Source organism: Crocodylus siamensis, chromosome 2 (genome assembly GCF_052110815.1).
Source record: "Crocodylus siamensis isolate JL-2025a chromosome 2, ASM5211081v1, whole genome shotgun sequence".
In the NCBI taxonomy this organism is placed as follows: domain Eukaryota; kingdom Metazoa; phylum Chordata; order Crocodylia; family Crocodylidae; genus Crocodylus; species Crocodylus siamensis.
The window spans coordinates 158,280,564-158,304,365 of record NC_143396.1 but is presented as its reverse complement, the minus strand read 5'-3'; the positions used below and the strand labels follow the sequence as shown (position 1 = coordinate 158,304,365).

Below are 23,802 nucleotides of genomic sequence, written 5' to 3'. Positions count from 1 at the left end.
CCTTGTTCTAACACCTTTCCTACCAAATATAATATGAACTAAAAACGTACCTGCAAACAGACTGAGTTCATTAATAACCAAACAGAGAAACTTTGGGCATAAACAGCATTCTTTGTTTACTATTAAAGAAATGTTTCTTTTCCCCCTCTATTTCAAATAGAAAAATCTGCCTTAACATATGCAGTGAAAAAAATGAGATTGTCAGGGTAATCTCTTCAAGCACACAGACAACATTTGCAATAGTGCTTATCCTCACATTTCCATCCCTCAAGCAGGAAGCAGCCTCTGACAAGTTAAAAGCATATGCTCAATGAGAAATTTAAATCAGACAGTGCCCTAACCCCAATTTCATTTTCTCAATGTCTTTATTTATAGAATAATTATAATAATTACATGGCACATTTGGAATTTATCAAATTTCTCAGTCTAGACTGGTATACATCTTTTGTCCCTGGACAAAGATGAAAAATCATAGTTCGTTTTCTCTGAATATTGTTCTTTCATTTATGTGCACATAATTTTCAGAACCTACCAGCCAGAATTTGACTCTGTGTCACATTTTGCTGAGCATGTGCATAGGTAGGTGATTCTTTTACAGAAACAAAATATGTCGATGGCAGAATGTAAGCATTGCTGCATCCTCCTTCTTAGAACACCGAGGTAGTGGAATAGACACTAAATGGGCTCCTTTGGCCTGTCTGTGCCACCCAGGATACTAATGGCCTTAAGGGCTAATTGAGTGGTCTCCAACCTCCCCTACAGCCATGCCCACGCCTTGCAGGTGTAACCAGTTGTCCCTTAGGCAGGGCACTTTGCCCTCCAGCCAGTATCAGGCCATTTCAGGACTCTATGCCCTTATTGAGGCCTTGGCTTTCCTGTCCTTTTTCTCTTTGATTCATAGATTCATAGATGTTAGGGACTGGAAGGGACCTTACAAGATCATGAGGGCCAGCCATCCTACACTTGGGCAGGAAAGACTGTTGGGTCAGATTATCCCAACAAGGTGGATGTAAAGATGCTTTTTGAAGGTTGCCAGGGTAGGTGACTGTACCACCTCTGTTCCAGACCATTGGCACTCGAATTGTAAATAAGTGTTTCCTTATGTCCAATCTGAAGCAATCCTCAATCAGTTTGTGCCCACTGTTTCTTGTTTTTCCCTGGGATGCCTTGGTGAACAGATGCTCTCCCAGGCACTGATGTACCCCCCCCCATATACTTATAGGCTGCCACAAAGGCCCCTCTAAGTTTTATCTTCTCCAGGCTGAACAGTCCCCATGTCTTTCAGCCTTTCCTCATATGACCTGCTCTGCAGATCTCTAATGATGTGCATGGCCCTCCTTTGGACTCTCTCAACCTTCTCCATATCCTTCCAGAAGTGCAGCACCCAGAACTGGACACAGTACTTGAGCTGTGCTCTCACCAAGGCCAAGTAGTGAGAGGATGCTGATGTAACTGGTTGTAGCAGTACCCCTGCTGCTCAAACAGAGCTCTGCCCTATTTTACTACTGCAGAGCAGCCAGCTCCGCAATAGATTGATTCATAGATGTTAGGGTCAGAAGGGACCTCAATAGATCACTGAGTCCAACCCCCTGCATAGGCAGGGAAGTGTGCTGGGTTCAGATGACCCCAGCCAGATGCCTACCTAACCTCCTCTTGAAGACCCCCAGGGTAGGGGAGAGCACCACCTCCCTTGGGAGCCCATTCCAGATTTTGGCCACTCTAACTGTGAAGAAGTTCTCACAGCTTCTGACCCTCTGGATGTCTATTTCCCAGCCACCAGTTCACCATAGGCAGTGTTTTCCCCCACCTAGACAACACTGCTGCTGCTTTCTCCCTAAAGCAACAGGAATCCCGTGGCTCACTACTACACATGAGAAGAGATTCTTTTCTCAGTGTTCTTTTTATTGTCACACTTTATAGCACATGGTCCATTTACAAATTGTTAAAGCATCAATAACTGATTCATAAATATTTTAATAAACGCTTAATTTATATGAGATAGTTATTGAGTCCAAACAGGTTAATACTGCCTATATAACTCAGGAACAACTGTAAACGTCTTCTATGAAGGTGTTTATAAACAGTTTCACCATTTATATCACATAGGCGCTTATAAAATTTGAGAGAGGCACAGATTTCTTAGGATAACATCTTTTATTTGAAACCTTGTCTTACTTTAGCCCAACTATATAGTTGGTCCAATAAAAATTATCACCCTAAGAAATCCTTGCCTCTCACATAATTTCTGGATCATCATGGCTACAATACCACTCTTACACTACTATAAAATTTGAGAACTTTCATAGACTATATATAAGTGTTGCCCTATTATAAACATTGTCCATTTAATAATAGTTGTTATATGCTGAAAGATTTTAACAGTAGATGTCAAATCTCTGAAGTTAAATACCCAAAAGTATTACTCAGTCATTTTAACCACAAAAAGCAGACTGTGGTGCCAGTTACCAGCCATGGGCAGAGTTTTGCAAACACTCTCCTAAGTAGTCCCTAGCCACGTGACGTCACTAAGGCCACTTGCAGGAGTGTCAATTACATTTTGAAACAAAGAGTTGCAAGGTAAAGGCTGCACAAGTCCGTCCAGGTTGACAGAATGCAATAGAAGAGTTAGGCATCTGGTTTTGGTCAATTAAAAATGTTTAGAAATGACAAGTTTATTGCGTTTCCTTTCATTATTATACCTATATTGCAGATAAACATTGCTGGATTTTTCTTAGCAAAGCTTTTAATCACTTACGTAAAGAATAGATTATTCCTCCTACACTTTCTTAATTACTAATGAATACCAAATTCGATGGCAGAGGGCAATGCTGGGCAAGGGGCATCTAGCTTCAGTTTTGAAGAAATAATATCATATATATGCTATAAATGATTGCCTTCCATCTGCTACTGATGTACCTCTTCTCTGGCAGCAGTGTGATTTTTCTTCCAGTCTGTTTCCTATAAGAGCCCCAATTGCATGCTTCAATGTGTGCTGTAAAGGTGGGATCTTTTCCATGTGAGCAAACTGTGAGTAAGCAAAACAAAACGTTTAGGACAATTTATGGGTTCCAACTGTGCTGGCAGGTGGGTATTTGTAGGATTCAGTTTTGAACTTAGGATTGTTTAAAGCATGCATTTAAGCATTTTTATTGCAATTTTCCAAATAACATGTTAGAGAGAGAACAATTTTTCTTAACAATGTTTTGCAGGGCCCAATCCTTTTTGTTCTATTTCCCATCATCTGAAGGTTGTCTTACTCTTTCCTGGTCTGATTTATGCTTCTCAGATGAGGTGGGATGACATTTAGCTTGATTTAGATAAACATTTTCTAGCTCTATGACATTTTGTGTGGATATAAAATTAAAAGCATTTAGTTGTTGTACAGTTTTCAGAGCATAGGTGAGGAGGCTTAACCCTCTGCATTTAAGAGCAGAAGAATTATTTTCTTTTTTCTTATTTGTATCAAGCAAGATCAAGATAAGCCCTAAATATTGATGACATTATCTCACATAAGAAATGTATGTCTGCAGAGCTAGAACTAGAAACTGGGACTTATGTCTCCAGATTTACTTTACAGAACTATAACACATGAACCAAAGAAAGAATTATGTTAGCTCCCAGTAGGCATGTCTACATGTCCTATTACAGTGTCAGAATAAACTGCGGAGCATATTGCTTTGGAGTTTATTGCTCCCAGGCGTACTGTTTGAACGTGCACCCAGGAGCAATTAACTGCAGAGCAATAAGCTCCACAGTTTATTCAGGCACAGCATGTGGAGCCAGGTCAAAGCAAAACAAATACAGAGTGATGTATTATGCTATCATCAGAGTCAACAGATAACATTCCTCATGTTATTTGAACCAGAACTATCCCTGTATTGTTCTCGAGAGATGAGGCAGGTTTTTCCTGTTTTGTTAGGCCTAACAAGCAAGTGCCCCAAAACAGATCCTGGACATTAGCCAGACAGACTGGTCAGATCTGAAGGAAATAAGATCCATCTTGTCACCAGTACATGAGACCAGTTTTGAAGGTGAAGATTGTGGACTCTTTGCATGCCACCATTCACTCTGGTTTTCTGGGGCCTGATCCAGCTACCGTTAAAGCCAAGGGAAAGACTTACATTGAATTTAATAGTTACTGGCCTGATTCAGTTCTTTAAAGAGCTAGTACCTAGAGAATTCAGTAAGTATACACTTGCTCAATCATGACTGCAATAAGCAAAATAGTGGTTTAATGATGAAATTAAGGAGTTAACTGCCACCAGAAATTCTTAAAAGTAGAAATTCATATTCAGAGTTTACTGCAAAGGCTGAATAATTCACAAGTCATTCTTGCAAGTGATGATGAAAATATTTAAATATACTTAAATACTTGTCATCTGTTCTGAGCTGTATTTACCTATATCCATTTCTAAATATGAACCTCCTATCTTATAATTACCTTAACAGTGTTGATTTGCTGTTTATTGTGGATGTGTTAATAACCATTTCTGAATGTTTGGAGGAACAAACATACTGATTTATTTTTTCTGGATTGATTTACATTTTTGATTCCTTTTCCCCATTTATTTTTGTGGTATTGGTCATTTCACAGAATCATATAAACTTAGGGTTGGAAGAGACCTCAGGAGGCCATCTAGTCCACCCCCCTGCTCAAAGTAGGACCATCCCCAACTAGATCATCCCAGCCACATCTTTGTCTAGCGGGGTTTTGAAAACCTCCAAGAATGGAGCTTCCACCACCTCTCTGGGTAACCCGTTCCAGTGTTTTACTACCCTCCTAGTGAGAAAATTCTTCCTAATATCTAACCTAAATGTCCCTTGCTGCAACTTGAGACCATTGGTCTGTGTTCTGTTATCTGCCACCACTGAGAACAGTCTAGCTACATCCTCTTTTGAATCCCACTTCAGGTAGTTGAAGGCTGCTATTAAACCCCTCTCAGTCTCCTCTTCTCCAGACTAAATAAGTCCAGTTCCTTCAGTCTTTCCTCATAAGTCATGTCCCCCAGCCCCCTCACCATTTTTGTTGCCCTCTGCTGGACTCTTTCCAACTTGTTCAGGGTGGACTCTATGCCATTTTCCAGGTCATTGATGAAGACGCTGAACAAAACTGCCCCCAGGACCGACCCCTGGGGCACTCCACTTGATACCAGTGGTCAACTAGACATCAAGCCGTTGATTACTACCCTCTGAACCCAATGATCCAGCCAGTTTTCTATCCAACTTACTGTCCATTCATCCAGCCCATACTTCCTTAGTTTGCCTGCAAGAATGTTGTAGCAGACCATACCAAAAGCCTTGCTAAAATCAAGGTACAGGTTTCCCTCACTTTATGCTGTACATGCATTCCTGGAAAACAGCCCATAACTTGAATTCACGTAAAGGGAACCTACTTTACAATGTAACAAATAGGGATACATTCCAAGACCTCCACTGTACTGACCCCAGACCCATTCTACAACCTTTAAAAAATTATTGTGATTCACCAACAGACAGTACACACAAGCACAGGGTGGTGGTGAATGTTTAGTTGGTGTGAAGAGAGAGTAGTAAAGGTTTCATTGATGGACCAGGGAGAGGGGTAGGAGTTAAGCTAGTGGGACGTTTAGAAGCCATAATGGGGATGGCAACTACAGAAACACGTCACAGATAACGAGTGAGGTGCACAGATCCACACAAGAGATTATATTTTGGTGCGCGTCACTCTCACAATGCACCACACAAAGCAGCTGACTGCGGTCTTTCACCACACCTATCGCATAAGAGTGAATTTAACTTGCATAACAAATTTTTGGTATAAAAAGGGTCATTGCATAAGAATGAAGTCACATATACAGAACCTGCATAAAGCAAGGGAAACCTGTACACCACATCCACCAGTCTTCCCACATCCACAGAGCCAGTCATCTCATTATAAAAGGCAGTCAGGTTGGTCATGCATGACTTGCCCCTGGTGAATCCACGTTGGCTGTTCCTAATCACCTTCTCCTACAAATGCTTAGAAATGGATTCTTTAAGGACCTGCTCCATGATTTTTCTAGGGATTGAGGTGAGGCTGAGTGGTCTGTAATTCCCTGGATCCTTCTTTCTTAAATATGGGCACTATGTCTGCCCTTTTCTAATCATCTGGGACCTCCCCTAATCTCCATGAGTTTTCAAAGATGATGGCCAATGGCTCTGCAATCACAAAGAACTCCCTTAGCACACTCAAGTGAATCCCATCCAGCCCCATGGACTTGTACCTGTCCAGAACACCGGAGACCCGCAGAGGCTGGTGGGGCACGGTGACTGCCCACAGGCAGTGGTAGGGGTGGCAGTGGCAGGGGCGTGGTGGCCTCCCACAGGCGGCCGCAGCAGTGTCGGGGGGGTGGGGGGTGGCAAGCAGCGACTGCCCACTGGCACTGCCAGCAGTGTCGGCGGCGCTTTTTGCACCGCCAAGCTCAGGGAACCCCCTATACGTCACCAATGGTACATGTCAAGCTTTTCTAAGTAGTCCCATTTCGTGAGGGACCCACACTTTCCCTGGTCTTTGTCTTGCTACTGACATAGTTTTAGAAATCCTTCTTATTACCCTTCACATCCCTTGCTAGATGCAACTCCAATTGCACTTTGGCCTTCCTGCCTTCATCCCTGCATGCCCAAGCAATGCTCTTGTATTCTTCCCTAGTTATTTTTCCAAGGTTCCACTTCTTATAGGCTTCTTTTTTGTGATTTAGTTTACTAAAAAAGTATCTTCTAAGCAAAGATGGTCTTCTGCCATACTTGTTAGTCTTTCTGTGCATCAGGATGGTTTGTTCCTGCACTCTCAGTAAGTCTTCTTTAAAGTACAGCAAGGTCTCCTGGACTCCTGTCCCCCTCAGTCTGGCTTCCTAGTGGATCCTGCTCATGAGTTCCCTGTGTGAGTAAAAGTCTGCTTTTCTGAAGTCCAGGGTCCTTACTATTCTACTCCCCATCCTTCCTTCCTCAGTATCCTGAACTCAATCATCTCATGGTCACTGTTGCCCAACTTGCCATCCACTACTACATTCCCCACCAATTCTTCCCTGTTTGTGAGCAGGAGGTCAAGAGGAGCATGGACTCCAGTTGGTCGCTCCAGCATTTGCACCAGGAAGTTTTCCCCAACACTCTCCAAAACCTTCCTGCACTGCTGTATTGCCCTCCCAGCAGATGTCAGGGTGATTGAAGTCCCCCATAAGAACCGGGGCCTGTGATCGGGAAACTTCTGCTAGCTATTCAAAGAAAGCCTCATCCACCACTTCCTCCTTGTCTGGTGGTGTATAGCACCTATTGTGGCACAATTTTCACTTTCCTGTAGAAAGCAAGGATTAGTGGTCTAGTTCTGAACTAAATGACCTCAGGAATGGGTATTTTGGCCTCTAGTTAGGAAAGACAAAATGGGGCTTTCTAATCCTTCATCCTGTGACTGCCTGCATGGCAACAAGCCTGTTGCTTGGAGTAAATTAGTTCCTGAATTTTCATGACAGTGTACCTATGCACTGTGATTGAACCATATGTGTAGCACTATTATGCCTTTTGTTGGCTTACTGCTGCTTAAAAAAGTACATGAGAATCTATCCGTCAGTGCTAGCCAGCATAAATCTTCTTTCAGCTCCAGTGTCAGAGGTCTTTATAGCCTTTTTGAAGCTTTTTATCATCTCTGCAGGTATGAATTTATTTTGAAATGTCAATAAATGCTGCGGAACTATAAGAGACCTCAATATCTGCATTCTCATTGACTTCTGAGTGAGGGCTGCTGGTGCTTGGTATCCCTCAAAAGTCTTATCACTCTAAAATATAAAACAGAGGCGACCCAGGGGGCAGAACTATGTATTAGGGCTGTGAAAACCTTTGGTAGCCAATTTGATTTGGAGAAGTTTCGACCTGATTTGGCAGCTGAATCTCCAAATCCAAATCAAATCGAGAGACCCATTAATCTCTCCAAATCGAATCATAAGCCTCCAAATTGATTCTGAGAATTTCGGAGTTTTGGCCATAGATTGTACAGGGAGGCACTAGGGAGTGCTCCCCCAGCTGTTCCCCCCTCCCCCCCACTGGGGCAAGGCAGGTAGTGCTGGCAGCCCCAGGAGAAGCTGCAGGGGCTGGGGGGAATGATTGGGGAGCTAGGCAATCAAAATGGGAACTGGGGTATGAACAGGGGCTTCACCCCAGCTCCCGGTGCAGTCCCCCAGCTCCCTGATCATTCCCTCCAGCCCCTACAGTTTCTCCCGGGGCTGCTAGCACTGCCTGCTTCACCCCAGCAGAGGGGCAGCTGGGGTGGCAGCTGGGGTAGCAGCTTGACAAGCCACAGCTTGAGCCAGCAGCTCTGGGAGAAGTCGCAGGGGCTGGGGGGAATGATCGGGGAGCTAGAGAAACAATTGGGAGCTGGGAGATCAAACCAGGAACTGGGGAATCAAATCAGGAGCTGGGGGGAAGCCCCTCTTGGTTCGCCCAGCCCCAGATCATTCCTCTAGCTCCTGGTTTGATCCCCCAGCTCCTGGATTGATCCCCCTGCTCCCCAATCCTTCCCCCCAGCTCCCAATCATTCCCCCCAGCCCCTGTGGCTTTTCCCGGGGCTGCCAGTATTGCATGCCTCACTCTGGTGGGAGGGGGCAGCCAGGGGAGCAGTGGGATAAGCTGCGGCTTAAGCTGGCAGGCCTGGGAGAAGCTGCAGGGGCATGGGGAATGATCAGAGAGCTGGGGGAATGAACAGGGGCTTCTCTCCAGCTCCCAGTTTGATCCGCCAGCTCCCAATCATTCCCCACTAGCCCCTGGGGCTGCCAACACTGCCTACTTTGCTGTGGTTGGGGGCAGCCGACCGAGCAGCTGGACAAGCCGTGGCTTCTCCAGGGGCTGCCAGCTCAAGCCGGGGCTCGTCCAGCTGCTCCCCCAGCTGCTCCTACCAGCACTGCCTGCACGTATAGTCTATGGCTGGATAAGATTCAGTGCCAAATATCTTCAGATTCAGATTCAGCCAAAACAAATCGGGACAGTGATTCAAATCACTGAATCGAATCACTTTCCCTCTGAATGGCCGAATCTGAAGCAAATATTTTCCTCTTCACACAGGCCTACTATGTATCCTAGGAAGAGTACCCTTTGGCCAATTAGTGGCAGAGGGACGGGGGCCTCTGCAAAACACACCCCCATGAAAATGGTGCCATGTGTTCTGAGCAGCCTGCAATTTGTCTTTCACCTCAGAGCAATTTAGGTAGATCCCTAAGGATAGGTCCTTGTACTCACCTAAGTTCAAGGATGGCAATCATGACAAGCTTTTCCTCAGGTTGAACAACTACCCAGAACTCTCTCAGGCATTTCCCCAAGCACTTGGGTAAGGCCTTGTTGCAGTCTAGTCTTGGTACCACAGCATGACACTTTGCTCATGCTATCCCTGATGACGGGACTGACTTTTCTTCAGTCTTGTTTTTTATCTTCCTACTTTTGGTCCTATACATATACACCTTATTCCTCACAGTTGCTCTTCATTTTTTCCTTTAGAGTACATATAAACACTACAGTTAGATTGACCTAATTAGGATTATGTTGATCTAAATGTCCAATCATACAGAGGAGCAGAGGGCTTCAATCGCCTAAAAATGGTATGCCTGATCTGTTAGTTCACCTGAGTAAGTGTCCCAACTTTAGATCAAGATTAGGTTGACCCAATATAAGAATGGATTAACCAGAATGGATTAACCGGATCAGCTGAACACCTATATGCATTCACAGCACAGCACAGCACTAGGGCTGGGAAAGCCCTGCTCCCAATTGTTTCTCTAGCTCCCCGATCATTCCCCCCAACCCCTGCGACTTCTCCCAGAGCTGCTGGCTCAAGCTGTGGCTTGTCAAGCTGCTACCCCAGCTGCCACCCCAGCTGCCCCTCTGCTGGGGTGAAGCAGGCAGTGCTAGCAGCCCCGGGAGAAACTGTAGGGGCTGGAGGGAATGATCAGGGAGCTGGGGGACTGCACCGGGAGCTGGGGTGAAGCCCCTGTTCATACCCCAGTTCCCATTTTGATTGCCCAGCTCCCCAATCATTCCCCCCAGCCCCTGCAGCTTCTCTTGGGGCTGCCAGCACTACCTGCCTTGCACAAACTCCTGCATGCACCCACTCCAAATACAGGTGTAGACAGCTTAAACTACCCGCATCTAGTCTGGATGTGGCCAACACTTATTCACACCCTCATTTGCTTCTCATTTCTTTTCTCACCCCATACCTTCATTCTCCCCTTCATTGTCATCCCTCTCATCTTCCTGAGTTCACATTTTTGTTTTCCTCTTGTTCCATATATTGTACTCCACTTGTGCTCTTTCTGCTCTTGGCCCAATCATTAATTCCTCCTATTTCTGCCCTGTTCAGACTGGCAGCACTCATGTCATATTTAAACCTTGATAAAACCTGGCAAGAGAGACCACTCTAACATTCAAGGGCTATAGGCTATACAGGAGGGACAGGATAGGAAGGAAAGGTGGAGGAGTAGCACTCTACATCAAGGAGGAATATACTTCCTCGTTAATTAGCAAGGGGGTAGAGGGGGGGCACTCTGAGGTGCTCTGGGTTAGAGTAAAAGGCAGTCCAGGGGAGAGAGACTTAACGGTGGGAGTCTACTATAGACCTCCCAACCAGGGAGAAGAGCTCGACCAGGAATTCTTAGGTCAGCTCACAGAGGCAGTGAGGGCTAAGGATGTGGTCATCATGGGGGACCTGAACTTCCCAGACATCTGCTGGGAGGAGCAGACAGCCAAGTCTGATCGCTCACGTAAGTTCTTAGCCAGAGTGCAGGACCTCCATCTAACCCAGGAGGTGCACAGTCCCACCAGGGGAGACGCCTTGTTGGACCTGGTGCTGGCCACGGGTGATGACCTGGTGAGGGGGCTGCGGGTGATGGGCCACCTGGGAGACAGTGATCATCGCTTGCTGGAATTCACCATCCAGCGTAAGGTGGCAAAGGGCTGCAGCAAGGCAACAGCCCTAGACTTTAGGAGGGCTGACTTCAACAAGCTAAGGAGGATCGTTGAGGAAGCACTGAGGACCCAGAGGGGAAGGGAATCAGATGTCGAAGGTGAGTGGTTGCTCCTTAAGGAGACGATCCTCCATGCCCAAAGGGAGGTAATCCCAACAAGGGTCAAAGGGAGCAGGAGGGCACATAAACCCCCATGGCTCACTAAGAGCATCCGGGAATGTCTCCTTGCTAAAAGGGAGGCATACACCCAATGGAGAGATGGGGTCATCACCAAGAAGGACTATGTTACAGTCGCCCGAGGATGTAGGGGGGCAGTCAGGAGGGCCAAGGCAGAGATGGAGATAGGACTAGCTTCCCGGATTAAGGACAATAAGAAGTCCTTCTTCAAATACATAGGGGGTAAAAAGAGGGTCCCGGGTAATGTGGGGCCCCTGCAGGACACAATGGGCAACTTAGTCATCACGCCAGATGACAAAGCTAACATATTTAACGATTTCTTTGCCTCTGTCTTCCTAAGTAGGGACCAGTTCAGCCACCTCCCTGCTGGGCCCCCCTCGGGCCCCGGGAGAGACACGCCTGGGCCAGGGGTTAGCGAGGAGTTAGTTAGGGTACTTCTGGAGAGTCTGGACGTGTTCAAGTCCGCTGGTCCGGACGATCTTCACCCTAGGGTTCTACAGGGACTGGCCGAGGTCATTGCGGGACCCCTGGCGCGGCTCTATGAGCACTCGTGGTGCTCTGGTGAGGTGCCGGAGGACTGGAAGAGGGCCAATGTGGTCCCTATCTTCAAAAAGGGAAAAAAAGAGGACCCGGGAAATTACAGGCCAGTTAGTCTTACCTCAATCCCGGGTAAGCTCTTTGAAAAAATTATCCTGGCACACATCCAGGAGGGCCTTGCGGGGGAATGCATGCTCAGGGGCAACCAACATGGGTTCATCAGTGGCAGGTCTTGTCAGACCAACCTGGTGGCCTTTTACGATCAGGTCACCAAATCATTAGACGCAGGGGTTGCTGTGGATGTAATCTTTCTGGACTTCCGGAAGGCTTTCGACACTGTCTCTCACCCTGTCCTCATCAAAAAGCTGGGAGACTGTTGTGTCGATGCCCACACGGTCAAATGGGTCGCCAACTGGTTGGAGGGCCGCACCCAGAGGGTGGTAGTGGATGGGTTCTTCTCGACCTGGAAGGACGTGGGCAGTGGGGTTCCGCAGGGCTCGGTCCTCGGGCCCGCACTGTTCAACATCTTCATCAGTGACTTGGATGACGGGGTAGAAAGCACCCTGTTCAAGTTTGCTGATGACACTAAGATGTGGGGGGATGTGGGTGCACTAGAAGGGTGCAATAGGCTACAAGCTGACCTTGACAGGTTGCAACGGTGGGTGGATGAGAATAGGATGGGGTTTAACACTGATAAGTGCAAGGTGTTGCACATGGGGAGGAAGAACCGGCACCACACTTACAGGTTGGGGAACTCCCTTCTTGCCAGCACGGAGATGGAAAAGGATCTTGGAGTCGTCATTGACTCCACGATGAACATGGGCCGGCAGTGTGGGGAGGCAGTCAAGAAGGCCAACTGTACCCTGTCATGCATCCACAGATGCATCTCGAGCAGGTCCAGGGAGGTGATCCTCCCCCTCTATGCGGCACTGGTCAGGCCGCAGCTGGAGTACTGTGTCCAGTTCTGGGCGCCACACTTCAAGAGGGACGTGGACGATATGGAAAGAGTTCAGAGGAGGGCCACTCGTATGATCAGGGGTCAGCAGGGCAGGCCTTATGAGGAGAGGCTACGGGACCTGAACCTGTTTAGCCTCCACAAGAGAAGGTTAAGGGGGGACCTTGTGGCCTGCTACAAACTGGTCAGGGGGGATCAGCAGGTATTGGGGGAGTCCCTGTTCCCCCGTGCGCTGCCAGGAGTGACCAGGAATAACGGTCACAAGCTGGCAGAGGGTAAGTTTAGATTAGATATTAGGAGGCGCTACTTCACAGTCAGGGCGGCTAGGGCCTGGAACCAGCTTCCAGGGGAAGTGGTGTAGGCTCCTAGCCTGGGGATTTTTAAAAGGAAGTTAGATGAGCACCTTGCCAGGGTCATCTGACCCCAGTGCTCTTTCCTGCCAAGGCAGGGGGTCGGACTAGATGATCTACCTAGGTCCCTTCCGACTCTAGCTACTATGAAACTATTAGGAGTAAACAAACCACAGGCCACTGCTCCTCCAAATTGGAGGTTGAACAATAAGCCAGATATCTATTCTCATAAAAAAAGAGGGAAAACTAAATTTTAGAAACCTATGCTAGCCAGTCTAGTAACCACAATGACATTTAAGGCAGGTGTAGCACAAAAAAACCTATCAAAATCAGAGGACAATGGTTGAATAGGCAATAGCTTATGTCATCTGAAATGTAGCAACCACAAACTAAAGAAATGTTTTAGTTATGTTAATACTTATTTTTGAAGAATATGAACAGAATAGTAATCATGGACTGACAAATATTTAAAAATGAAAAATCAAACCATATTAGAGGGATTTCCTGTTTAAGGAAAGCCATTTAATGTGCATGTTAAAAAAACTTTGAAAGTGGTGAGTGCACTTGCAAATGGAAACAAAGAATAACTATTGTTAACAGTAATGTTGTAAAAGGGCAGCAATATAGCAAGATCTATTTGAGAGAAAGGTCCTAGTTAAAATCCTTCTTGCATCATCAGCTATTACACAGGACATGAACAGGACTCTGCTGCCATCCCATTCTTCCATGCTCTTTACCAGATTGGATACCCCTTTGGAATTTTTATTGCAAGTGTATTGCATTGGCCTATTATTTAACTTCCACTTCTAGCTTCTAACTTAGACCCTATTCTTTTACTTACCTAGTGGATAGCCCTATCAAGAGAAAAGCTCATAAAATGACTGGACTGCAGAAGCCTTCCCACTTTATGAAATACAACCCTGTAGGAAAGTGACACAAGCACAGTCTTAACCAAAAGGCTCAGTTTTATGCTGTTTAAAGAAGGCTGCTGTGAGGGCTTCCTCCACTAAAAATGGAAATAAAATACCAGTACAATAGAAATCTGATAATTTGACATTGTGCCATTCAAAGGACAGCACATAAAGCACATAAAGCATATTAAAGCACATAAAACAAGGCACAATTTTAAAATCTGTCTGCTCTTGATGTCTTCTTAATATTGGGTAGTAATAAAATGGTTAAACAAAACCAAAATAAACCAAACCAATATGTTGCTTTCATTGTGATTCTGATGAAAATTAAACAGTTACTTTTCCTAAAGTTATTACTGCAAATGGGTTTTTTTTAAATAAATAAATAAATACCCCAAACCCTCAAATCAGTGCAAGGATCAAATATTCAAAAATGAAACAAAACTTGCATGTAGTGTACACACACAATTGTTCATATACATACTTACCTCATCTCTCTCTCTCTCTCCCTCCCTCCCTCCCCCTCCCCCTCCCCCTCCCCATCTCATTAAATTAACATAAGTACTAGGACTGTATGAAATAGCACCATTTCGTTTCAGCTTCCATTTCACCATTTCAAAGGGACACTGTTTCATCTAGCTGTTTCAAAGCATTGTTCCGTTTCGTTTTGTTGAAATTGTTTTGTTGTTCAAATGCGTTTTGACGTTTCACCCATAGGCTATGGGGAAGCATGAAAATGCCTAAAACTTTGTCATTTCTTTCCTGATTCAAATGAAAACAGCAGGGATGGTAGCTCCAGCTGAGGCTACAAAGCCTGCCAAGTTTCAAGGAGATAGGTGCAGGTGTTCCTGGAAAACTGCACCTCAAGCTGCTGACAAGCAAAACTCACGTCACATGTGTGTTAAGGCACAGCAGGGTGAAAACTGCAGGCATGCTAACCCCTGCTGAGGCCATGAAGCTTGCTAGGTTTCAAGGAGATAGGTGCAGGTGTTTCTGGGAAACTGCACCTCAAACTGTTCAGAGCAAGACTTGTGTCACTTGTAAGTGTGAAGGCATAGAGAAAGCTCAGTTCAAACAATGCTTTTTACGCAGTTTTTCCCTCCCTCCCACAGAGCACTGGGATTGGAAGGGACCTCAGGGAAGGATCACAGCCACTGGCGAGCTACACATGTCAATATCAGAGCAGTCTTTCCCCCCTCCTCCCCTCCCTCTCCCTAGTTTCCATTTAGCTGCAAGCAAGCCCAGCTTCAGAACTCGAATCGTTTTGAAAGTTTCAAAACATTTTGAGTGCCCTCGTTTAATTTCAAAGCCTTTCGTTTTGATTGAATTTCACTTTTCAAGTGTGAAACACATCAAAACAGCTTCAAAATGAAACACCTGTTGAAATTTCACACAGCCCTAGTAAGTACCTAGAAACCTCATCCTTGGACCAAGACTACACTGTGCTAGGTGCTGTACGAGCGCGGAACAAAAAGATGGTCCCTGCCCTGGAGAGCTTACAATTAAAGTATGTCCAATGATTTTTTTCCTCATTTGCAGTGGTCCAGTTCTTCATGTGTTTTGAAGAAATGCAGCTCTTCTGACTTCAGTGGAGGTTAGCTTATATAAATTACCTGATGCAAAGCCCACTTGATGCTAATGAAAACCCCTCCACTGATTTTGACTGGGAATATGTCGTATTTAAAATTGGAAAGCCATACACAAAAGATAGAACCCAATAGCATGATAAAATGTTTCCCTGATTTGAATCCAAATATAAAATTTTTATTAAGGCATAAGAACAAGAAAATAAAACTACTAATGTATTGGAAGACAAAAAAGTAAACAAAGTAATGAACTGCACAAAAGTGAAAAAGACTTTAGAAATTTATCTCCAGTATCCAAAAATAAAAGATGTAGGCAGGAAAACTATTTAACTATAAACATGCAGCAAAACACCACTAATTTATGGTTGCCCATACAAAAGTAGCTTATCCTTTATAACCATGCAAGCTTGCATTACAGTAGTTGAATCACTGGTCCCAAATTAGCTCATTAGTGCTATCTAAGAAAGGACTAGCCCTCAACCTGTAAAACCTCAGAAGACAACAAAGTGCTGCTTTTTTATAGTCCTGGGCTAGGGACAGACATTACACATAAACACCAGTTTAAGTGATCAGAAACTGGTTTAAACTTTTAACAGAACATAAGTTCAGTGCACATAAGCCAGTTTCAAAGTGGTTGAAACTGGTTTAAGAGAAACCTGGTTGAATGTAGTCTCAGACTTAACTGATTTAGGTCAAACCACTTTATGCAGTGCCTGTCCCAGACTCTTTCCTGGTTTTGTGTTAAACCAGAGTCCCCCAGCATCCCCGATGCTTTGCAGACCTGGGCTGGGCTCTCTGCTCCAGACAACAGGCTGGCCCTGCCCCTCTGCTCCCTAGCTAGAGCTCTGGCAGAGACTGCAAGCACAGCAGGGTCTGCCTGGCTTCCCTTGTTGCTTGCTGCTCAAACAGGGATTCCCTTCTCCCTCCCTCCCATCTCCTACAGCACAGACCTCAGCTCCATGGGCCCTAGGCATGTGGTATGCTAGCTAATGCTTAGAGGGGTCTGTGTGTGTGCGTGTATCTTCAATTTCACTACAACAGGACAAAGGCAGACAGAACAGTGTCCACTTTGGGCTTTTTGGAGAAAATCAACAGTGGTGTTCCCTGTAAGCTGTGTGGTGTGCAGTCACACAGGTGCACTCATACCATGCTGCCAGGCGCACCTGCATGGCCAAGCACACCGCACAGCTTAGAGGGAATGCTGATCAACTGGTTAACTGGTAATGTCCCTCCTTCCTTGGAAAAAGCTGTTTAAGAAGAGCTTGACCTAATGAGAGAGCCTTTTATTTTGTTGATGGGCTGATAAACACTGTGTTATCAGCCCCCTGCTGCTTTTATCAGCTCCCTGCTGGTTTGCAGCCCTGTCAGGTTTGCAGACAGTATGAAGAAGCAGGGAGAGGGATATTGAAAAGCTCAATATCATCAACAGATGCATGCACTGCACACCTCCCTTTGCCTCAGAGTGCTAGCTGGGGGCTGGCAACACTACTGTCTCTTGAGCAGCGAGTGGGGAAAAGCCTGTGACAGTGCAAGCCAGGGTGGGGGTTTACACCCTTCTCTAATCATAGTGTCCTGCTGGGGCCTGGCCACCCTCCCCCCGCACCTCAGCTCAGCACTATGGCATAGAAGGGAGGGCTGCTTTAGCACCCCCTGGCTTCTAACCTGAGCCACTGCAGGCATGTGCCTGCATTTCTTCAGTCCAGAAGGAATGTCTGGGCGGTTGCAAACCAGTTCAACGTAGGCAGGTTAGACTAACCTGCAAAGATTGAATCAATTCAGGCTCAGGCTTTTTGAATGTCTGTCCCTAGCCTTGTAGCTTGTGGGACACTGTCTTGCCATAATATTTGGAACCATTTTTGGGGGGGGAGGGGCGCATTTAGAGCAATAATCAGTGTTGCAGGTAATCTTCTCTCTGGAAAAAAACCGCCTCTCAAATTCTAATTATAAAAAGCGGAAGTGTAAACAAAGAGGATGATTCTCTATTGCCTGTTAGCTTTTCCTTTGTCATTGCACTCACTTGGTAAGATTTGCAAAGTTGTATGAATTCCAAGGTAGCTGTGTTTTGATGGGCAGACTCCATTTGAACAAGTGAAAGCAAACAAGGGTAACTCCATACCAAGGTTGTTAGCTGAAAGGGCTAAAGACATGAATGGAATCAGGTTTTGTCTGAGAAAGAAAGAGATCAGACTAACAGGCAGCTGTCGGTAGTTTACTTCATAAGAGAAAAAGAATAACACATTGATGCTAAGGATGAGTCTGAATGGCTAAGACCTCAGTTCAAGTCAGTCAGCATAGTGTAACCCTTCTGCTGAGCACCTGTCAGCAGCAATGAGGGCCAGGTTCACAAATTCACAGAGGTTTAGGGCTGGAAGGAACTTTGTGAGATCATCAGGTCCAGTTCAATTTGGGGGTACTAAATATATTGCACCTTGGCTCAAGTCCCCACCCAGTCTACCTAGGAAACACTAAATGAATCACTAGGGTGTCCAATAAAACCGACAAATCTTTTCTCACAAGCACTGTAAACACAAAATCCAAATTACAAAGTAGAAAGAACAAAAATAAACACTAACTATAATTTTAGAACACTATACACTACAAAACAAAGTCTATAGGTGGCACTCTCTTGGAGAAGCTTTACCCATACACAGGTGGTCTGGGATTTGGGACTCCCCAAAGGGTAGTTCCAGGGGCCTGCACCCCTATACCTGCCCTTCAGCAATGGGCTGGAGAGGGGGGCCCACACCAGAGAGTTCAACGAGCTACTCCATGGGTCCATCCACTGTGCTGCAGGGAGCTGCTAGAGATCATAGGTCCTTTTGTGTTGCCAAAGGGCCCCTCATTGCTCCCTGTGAAGTTGTAGGTCTGATCTTCATCTCCACGTGGTGGCTTTGAGGGATTAAATGCAGTTTTTCCCTGGATATTGCACCCCCCACCCCCAAGTTCTTAGTCCTCTGCTGGGACAGGAAACTGCAAGAGAACTCAAAGAAAAAGACAGCCAAACAGCAAAAGAGCCTGAACTGCAACCAGCACCAACCATGCTAGTTGGTTGGGACAGAGCCACAGAAGCAACATGTGCCAAGCCCAAAATATGCCAGGCCCAGACATTAGGGCCGTGCGAAATGTTGCTGGCTGTTTCACTTCAATGCTATTTTGAATCGTTTTGAGCTTGAAACAGCACAATCAAAATGAAAGTGCCTATAACTTTGTCATTTTTTGCCTTTCATTCCATGCTTCCTCATTACAGCCTATGGGCGAAACATCGAAACAGCATTGAAACAGCAAAACAGTGCTTTCGAAACTCAACGTACAGTGTTTTCGAAACTAAATGAAACGCAAAAAGAAACACTGTCCCATCAAAATGGAAGTTGAAACAAAATTGTGCTGTTTCGCACAACCCTACCAGACATATAGCAAATGTACAGCAGGGCTCAGCAGTACACCTATGCTGAGACACAACAGCTGTAAAACAATAAAAGGGGGACTCAGGCCTGTCCTGTACCCAGGTCTGAACGTACAGTAAAAGAGTGCCAGGCCTATCTGGCTGCAGCCTGAACTTACATTCTCAGCTACACTACTATGCTGAGATCTAACAGCTATGAAACAACAGAAGGTGGGCCAGGCCTATCTTGGCTTGGGCCTGAACTATAACTAGCACCCAACAACACCACTTGGTTGGGGCATAAACTGCAAAAGGGACAAAAGAAAGCCCAGGCCTATTTTGTTGAGCCTGGGCTGGGTCGCAAAAAGTCAGTCAGGCCTATACAGCACTGAGGACTGGATAAACAACAAGAAGCATCAGGACTTCACCCTGGCCCAAATCTGCCAGCCAAATATATGGCTGGGGTTCAGCCCCACACAGTGGGCTGAAATGCAACAGCTGTGAAACAGCCAAAATGGCCCAGGCTTATGGTTGCAGCCTGGACATCTGGTCTCAGCTATGCCACCATGCTGAGACACTACAGTCCCCAGTGCAGGGGTTCAGTAGTACCCAGGACCCCATTTCCTGGGCAGCCTGCACTAGGAAAGAATACACTCCTGGCATCATCCCACTCAAGGGCAGTGTGGCCAAAACTGCCAGCAAGACATGCAGCTGGGGTTCAGCAACACAGCTATGCTGAACCCAAAAGAATTTGCAACAGCAACTAAACATGCCAGGCTCTCAGCCCTGGCCCAGAGCGCATCAGCCAAACTGCCAGGCTCCAACCCTGGCTAGTTTTGCTGCAGGGACTGATGCCCCCCACATGGCATCATCCCACTCAAAACCCAAAAAGCAAAGGGGAAAGAGGGAGAGAACAGAGGTCTCAAGCCCTGAGACAGACTTGCTCTCCCTGTACCTGAGGCTCTCCTTTTCACATAGCTTCAGTTTGCTTTATCAGCAAAGAGCAGGGGAAGATTCCCCCCTCCCCCCCCACCATGGGAAGCAGGCTTTTCTGGCTCTCGATTCTGCTTTCAGGCTTGAGAAGCCCCAGGAGAAAGAAGAATGCAAGCCCAGGTAGCCTAACCCTTAAACAACTTTCCCAACATCACTATCAATCAAGAAGTAGCATTATGAACACTGCTAGTGCAAACCAATTACTTCAAAGGTGGTCAGCACTCTTGGTGAAGGGGGGCAGAGTCACTAAACTGGTTCCATAGGTTCCTTGGAGGGAATCTTAAGACAAAGGATCTGAACACAATGAAGGGGATAGGAGGCGGTTATCTTTCAGTCATAGAGGATGCAAGATATATAGCCATAAAACCAGAACACACTTTACCACACATAACCCCGAGTGTGTATATGTGTTACAATAGCTTTACTAAAATACTTCCAGAAAAATTTGCTAATTTACAGAAGCTGTTCCTGCATTTCAGAGATGATTGCATTTCAGTACTGGGTGAAATTACTTTTCTAAGCTTCAGGACAACATATTGATGTTTAAGGTAGTGTTGGAGTGTTGCTTATGATTGCCAATCCAAGATAATGTTTTTACTGACATACGTGTTTACAAAATGTAGAGATGACCCTTCTGTCAGGCCCTGGAAAAGGGTCAGATTCAAATTTAGGGGCTAAACACTAAACATAGTAACAAAGTTTGGTTGTAACTAAACACTTAGTTGTAGACTACTAGTGAAGAAAAACAATATTGGGATGGCAACCCTGCTTGACAACAGCAGTGGTCTTACACAGTGTGGATGCTACCCCAGGGATCCCCTAGTTGCCCCCACACCCTGATACCCTTGACCACACCTTGCACCTTGCTGTCTCCTCACTTGTCCCCAACTTGACCTCTGCCAGTCCCACCTCCCTGTCCTTTCACAGAACCCCAAAGAAGGACTACTATTTGCCTACCTATAAGGTGATCAGTGTTACAGCAGCAGCAGCCCACTCTTGGAGAGACAGAGGCAAGAGGCAGCAGGGCATAGACCCCACTCCCAGTGCTGCCACGCCACAAACCCCCACCACCTCACCCCAGCTGGGCAAGCAGTGGGTTATGCCCTGCTGCCACTTGCCCCCTTCTGTCTGGAGTGAGCCATGCCTGCATCATGCTCCCCCATCACCCTGGCTGAGCAAGCAGCAGTAGGGTATAGCCCCCGCTCCCAGCACTGTTGTGCCCACGTCCTGTGTCCCCCACCCCTCTCCCTGAAACCCACATTCCCCTACCCCAACTGGGCAGCTTGTCCCAGCCCCAATCCCTCCCTCCCCCACTCCCCCTCTCTCCCCACCACAACAGACTTACCAGCTGGAGGCAGTTGTGTCCAGCATGGGGAAGACTACTGCCTGTTTAATCTATGGCCAAATCTTCAAAGTGGTGCTGAGTCTTTTCTGAATCAGTCTGGAGGCTTCTGATTCGATTCAGACCTTTTAATAGGCCTCCCAATTCAATTTCGATTCATAGATTCAGTCACCAAATTGGGCCGAATCTCCTCTGAATCAAATTGACTACCACAACTTTGCACAGCCCTAATAAGAACCTACCACAAGGATAGATTAGAACACCCCATCTGAAGAAGATACATAGTAGTGCCCATTGAGTGCAGTCTCCCTCAGCACTGATCTTTTTTTCAGATAATCATGAGCCACTACACTGCATATATTTTGACTTCCTTCTCATTCCCACAGCTGAGCTGTCCCTTTCTCTCCCATTTCCACTGAGTCCTGTGTCTTCACTAGCCTTAAATGATTGACAAACATCACCAAATGGAGCCCCAAACACTTCACCCAGAATCCCTCTGTCACCTTCTCTCTCAGCCTGGTGCATATGATTAGTGTGCTCCTGCCCTCCATGAAGTCAAACCAGGCCAGATGGCCCTGTGCCTCAGCTGCATACAAACGTTTGGAGGATCTCAGGACTCATGAGAAGAATACCCCATTCCAGTCATGAGTGTAGGTGCTAATTAGCACATGAATCCTTTGTGGAGGGTATCTGGAGTACATGCACAAACTGAGCAGTGCTGAGCTGTGGGGTCACTATGGCTTAAAGTACTGTTGTCTCTGTCAGGGCCATCCCAGTAAACCATATAACAAATTTTGAGCATCTCAGCTTTGGATTAATACCTGGCACAATATTGCTTCTTGGTCTCTTGAAGGCTCAGATCAAGTGTGGTGGCTTCTTAACCTGGCAGAAGAAATACCATGTATCTGTGTCCAAGAAGGCTGTTCTCCTGAAATACTTTGCAGGAGAATTGTTCTTCTGGTGTGGTTCAGTACTCACCAAGGTGCAGTGGCTTTAAGCCCAGTTTATGGAAATGAGAGTCTTCTCCCTTGCTTGCTTCAAGGGCCCTATGGCAAAGGGCAAGCAAAACTCAGAGGCGTCTGAACCCCAAGCTTCTGGTCTTGGGCCTGCAAGTAGGATGCCTGCCAAAGGTTTTGGAAACATGTGAAGCCCCAGGTGCAGGTGGAGGATGTTTGCCAGTAGTAGGGCCACTTATGGTTCTGGACTCTTGGATTTGGAATTAGTTTTGGCTAATTGGCCTCAGATACAAATTAAATACAAAATAAATAAAAGTCTGTACTATATACAAGTAATTATAAAAATGCTGCTTAAAATTGTGTATATTACATACCTTTTCTAAAACTTATGTCAGTTTTTAAAAAGATAAAATATACCAGTTCTGGATGGACCAAGTGTATAGGTACTTCCTGTAATTTGTCTATCTGGAATATTATGTTTATTTCAATGTTAGCATTTTCAAATTTGTTCCCGACTTCTATGTGCTAAGGGAGAACATAGTTTGACAGCAAGGAAGGGGAAAAGGAGCTCCCAGGATAAGAAGTTGCAGTGGCAAAGGAGCCACCTGACCTTCCAGATTTATTTTCACTGTTGTTTTATTGTTGGGGTTGTCTTATATGAGTAAATATGGTAAAGATGTTACATCTCTTGAAATAGACCAAGACTATATGCTGGTCTATGGCACCAATGTAACCTTGCAGGTTTGGTTATTGGTTTTCAGATTTGATACCAAATCTGTTGTATACAAACAAACGATACCCTACCTTAATAACAGACTAAATGTGACTTCCTTTTCTCACCCATGTAAGCCCACAGCAGTGGTTCTCAGCCTTTTTATACTCAAGATACACCTTCATAAATTCAAGGCACCTCTTGCTAGACTCAAGACACCACTCAGAAAATGTTAACTCTTGGTTTTCTTTTCATTTTTGACTACAGAAAAATAATAAAGCAACTCTTCTGTTGGAAAACCTCAAAAAGAGTGCAGAGTTATCAGAATTATTTTAACACTATTGATTCCTATTTGAAATATCTGGGTTTATTATGTGACACTTGTTTGCACTCCTAACAGTGCTAATATGCATGGCACCCCACAGCACCCATGAAAGGATCTCAGGGCACCCAGTGTGCTATAGCACCCAGATTGAGAATCAGTGCTCTGAGGCAACACTTCAGAATGTATAATGAGGAGGCTCATGTATATGCTTCAAGTCAACAAGAGAGGAGCTGTATTTTAAGATTTATAGTTGTTTTGTTGATTCATAAATCAACTCCATCCTTGGAAAGCTTAACTAATTTATTGTGAATCAGCTGATGTAGTGGTATATGTATGGTAAACTATGTGTACTTAAAATCAATCAGCTGAGCCTCCTTTCCCCTTGTTCTGAGTTACAGAACAATTCATTAGAAAGTGTCATTCAGAATTTGAGTTTGAAATCTATTAAGTTTTTTCATTCATTTTAAGAGGAGCTAGATCAGGCTAATAGGCACCTGAAAAGTGTGATACTTGTCTCTTTGAAGAGAAGAAAATAAACTATCTTTTTCTTTCATTTTCCAAACTGCAAGACCTGCTTTCTTTTAGAAATACTGAAGATGTCTCACAAAATCTGTTTTT

The 23,802-nt window shown here is 45.5% G+C and overlaps 1 protein-coding gene across 1 annotated transcript in view; it reads left to right on the top strand.

Annotated features, from left to right (window-relative positions):
• Positions 1-23,802, top strand: part of TACR3 (tachykinin receptor 3) — a 113,399-nt gene that overhangs the window by 20,958 nt on the left and 68,639 nt on the right. The gene's annotated exons all lie outside the window — the stretch shown is intronic.